Below are 4,050 nucleotides of genomic sequence, written 5' to 3'. Positions count from 1 at the left end.
AAACCGATGTACTTACATCAAAACTCGATGGTGGGGGGATCAGTCGCGTATCTTCGTAATCGGCCGGGAGACTTTATCTTCAACTATGACGTCATAATGAAGCATAACGACATTTTTTTTAAAAGACATGATCCAAGATCTTAGTGATTGTTTAAATCTAGAAAGATTTACAACAAAAAAGTCCAGATCTTGTCTCGAGTTTACAATGCGACACAATCGGGACATTGGTGCATGCAAGCCATAGTTTGTGCTGTGCAACCGGCGGCGGCGAATCGGAATATTGAATGCTACTTGTTCCAGTAACGATGTTACATCAATTAAGCCATTTAGTAAATTAAACATAAATATGAAGTCAAATGTTATTTCTAAGTTTCTGAGACTAGAGACTAGAGACAAATGAGTATATTTGCATTAACATTTAAAGTATATTCTTCGGTTACCTATAATTGAACATGTTTAGAAGAAAAAATTGTATGCATATTCTGCTTTTTATACAGAAAACTTAATTTTACTTTGTAGATGAAATTGAAGATAAATGTTAACTTTCCATTGTTATCAGGGCCCTGAGAGATTGCACTTCGACAGCATTCAACCTACTTAAATTCCTATTTTCCTGATTCTGTACATTCAGGTCGGTACCAGAACTGAATAAACCTTTATATATGTTATTAATTATTGGAACAGACAATATTAATGCCTCAAATTTACATTTTAATCGCCATTCAAATATTCATTTTCTTATTTCCCTGTACGCATAAATTAAAAAAATTATATTTAGGTTTTCTTCGCATTAAAGTTAACACAGATTCCAACACAAGCGAAACCCAAGCTTCGACTTTTTCCCAACAGGTGGGCGTTTGTAAAATTTATTATGGAAGGCCACGGTATTTATTGTCTGTCATAAATTTACACGTGGTACTCTGGTCTCGGTAAGCACTCTGGCGGAATGACGAAACACAACATTATTATTTTTTATCATCACGTGCGAACGCACCGTTAAGTTTAAAGGAAATTCCAACATGGCCGCCGATAGAGGCTGAAAGTGAAACGTATTTTATTGATCTAGAAAACGAGATCTCGTGAAGAGATTTTAGTTTTAAGTCATTCATTCGTCTTATCTTAACAAGTCCATTGTACCACTAAACTCTAAAAAGACTGCGCTAAAGTATACCTATGCAAAAGGTGCTGTGACGTCGTGTTACAAAGCAAAAGACGAAACATTTTGAAATACGGGTACTTATTTAAAAACAAAAATTTAACACATATACACTGAAACCTATTTTTAAATGGGGTATACGTTCTACGCAGTACAGTGAAAAAGAAAACCTTTAAAATAGTATGCTAAAATAATAACAAGGGTGGATAGTTTCCTTGGGTAAAAATCATTCAGGATTTAAAAAAGGGCTCGAACCCCGGATCTCAAGGATGCTAAGCTAACGCGCCAGCCCTAGACAAGAAGGCAGACTTATCTTTTTTTAGGAGAATTTAGACCTCAGAGTAGTCACCGAATCAAAAACACTCGTCGAGAATTCTGGTTTTATTTCACACACAGAACCGTATTCTTCATCCGCTTGGACACGGAGTATAAATATTATAATATACAATCACAATAAGTTAGATTAAAAGCTCGAATTGCAACGCATACCACAAGGAAATAAATATATAATTAAAAATAATCACTCAATTGTGAGTATACTTCTTTTTGGGAGATATTTGGTGTCTTTGACCAAATTGCCACAAAATGGTTTCGCATTACGCGGTCTCTAAAACTTCAATATTTAGTTACAGGAATGCAGGCTCAACTTTTAGCATTAAAAAAATATATATTCCGCAACATAACCAAACGGGTTGAGTAAAGGGCATAAGAACAAAACCAAGTACACGTACAGAAGTATAATATACTGTAAATTTAATATGATACGAAACCCTTACCGCATGATTTAAAATCGAGCACTTTAACCACTTCTCTGCAAGAGTTGATGATTACATTTGTTATTCAACAATAATATCAAAATACTACTAGGTGTTTCTTAACTACTACTACTACTACTACCATCACGCCATTTCTCCGTAGGGGTAGGCAGAGAGAATGGACCGCCACACACGTCTATCCTGGCATACAATCATAGCCTCTTCCACATTCATACATCTTGTCATACATGAATTCAAAAAACAGAATTTTGGAAAAAAACTGATCGGAACCAGCATGAACACGATCACAATACTAGAGAAAAGAACAAAATTAGACTTCCATTTAGGAAAAAGGCAAAGTCACAAAATTCAATTTTATTTAAAGCAATTAAAAAGTATTACGAAATGGAAAAAAATATTTATGAAGAAAAAAACATATCAAAATTTAAAATAATGGTCAAGACATATGTGATAAACAATTTATAAATTAAATATATTTGCAATGTTATTATTAGAACACACATAACAATATGTATGATATGTGTGCCCTACTTTAAGATTTAAATAAAAATAAAAAAATAAAAAAATCCATGCCCTTCGGTTCTGTCTGCTTTTGACATGACCAGACTTTGGTTTATCTGATCATGCCACGTCTTCCTCGGTCGTCCTCGTCTAACGTTGCCGTTCATTTTTGCCATTTATACTTGTTTTACCATTCTCTCGTCGTCCATTCGTTCTACGTGACCGAACCATCTCAGAGACCCTTTCTTAATCTTATCAATTATACTTGTCTCAGATTTACACTCTCGCCTGATTTCATCATTCGTAACCCTGTCATACATTGATTTCCCACACATTCGCCTAAGAGATCGCATTTCAACCGCGTTCACTCGGCTTTCATCCTTCCTCTGCCAGTTCCATGTTTCATTTCCATACATAATTGTTGGGACTAAAACTCCGTTGTGCACTGCCAGTTTAGCTTCGATTGACATATTTTTATTAGAAATTACTGTGCTTAGTGCTCCGTTCATTTTGTTGCCCGCATTTACTCTCCTTTCAACATCTTTTTGTTTCTTTAAATAAAATCACACTGAAGCGATAATAATGACACAAGTACAAAATTGACGTTTTTTAGCAAACGCGGTTTTCCCTTTCGTCATACAAACGTTTTCCCGTATTTTCTCCCAGTAGCTCAATCATAAATGACTATCGACGTGCTAATAAGTGACGTGATAACAATTCACCATGGTTGTTTATCGTATTCGCGATTACAATGGAACATCCGTGAACACCTTATATTAAATGTCAAAATATTTACGTTTCGCGACGTATAATCCTGCTGCGCAATCACATATTTGAATTTCACCGGTGTAAATATGGAAAATATTTCAAAACTGCTATTTTTATTTATTTATTTATTATTTATCATGCTATTTATTGCATTTAGCCGGCGATTGGTAAGCCAAATGTCAAGAAAAGCAGTCGCCATAGTAATTGTAATTTATTTGTTACTAAATGTTATTAAATATCTGTATATAACCACTTACCGACTTTGATGTCTACAGGTTTCGAGACGTACTCGTCTCTTCGTCAGGACACCATTTAAACCAACATGCAAATCAACATGCAAAACCCACTATACACCTTCACCATGGTTGTTGCACCAAAATATAAAACCAATACGACATGCATTTTAATAAGCACATGCACTGATTAGGACAAACATGCACTGATTAAATTATGAAAATATTCTCTTGTTTGAGAATTAATTTAAAAAGTAGAGGGGATGGAGGGAGGGGATAAGCTTAATAGGTTTTATAGGGTGACCATTACAGTGGAACATCGTATAAAGGACTATATTGTTCTTATTAAAATGCATGTCGTGTTGCTTTTATATTTTTGTGCAACAACTATGGTGAAGGTGTATAGTGGGTTTTGCATGTTGGTTTGCATGTTGGTTGATTTGGTGTCCCCACGAAGAGACGGGTACGTCTCGAAACCGGTAGACATAGAAAAGTCGATAAGTGGTTATATTCAAATATTTAATAACATTTACTAAAATGTTTGACCACAAAGTTAATGCTTTAAATATTAATAATATTTGTCACTTTTTTGTATTAGATACTCCTTACTTTTTTG

Source organism: Micrasema longulum, unplaced genomic scaffold, assembly GCF_059751315.1.
Source record: "Micrasema longulum isolate JH-2025_06_02 unplaced genomic scaffold, ASM5975131v1 h1tg000130l, whole genome shotgun sequence".
Lineage (NCBI taxonomy): Eukaryota > Metazoa > Arthropoda > Insecta > Trichoptera > Brachycentridae > Micrasema > Micrasema longulum.
Note: the sequence above shows the minus strand (reverse complement) of the source record.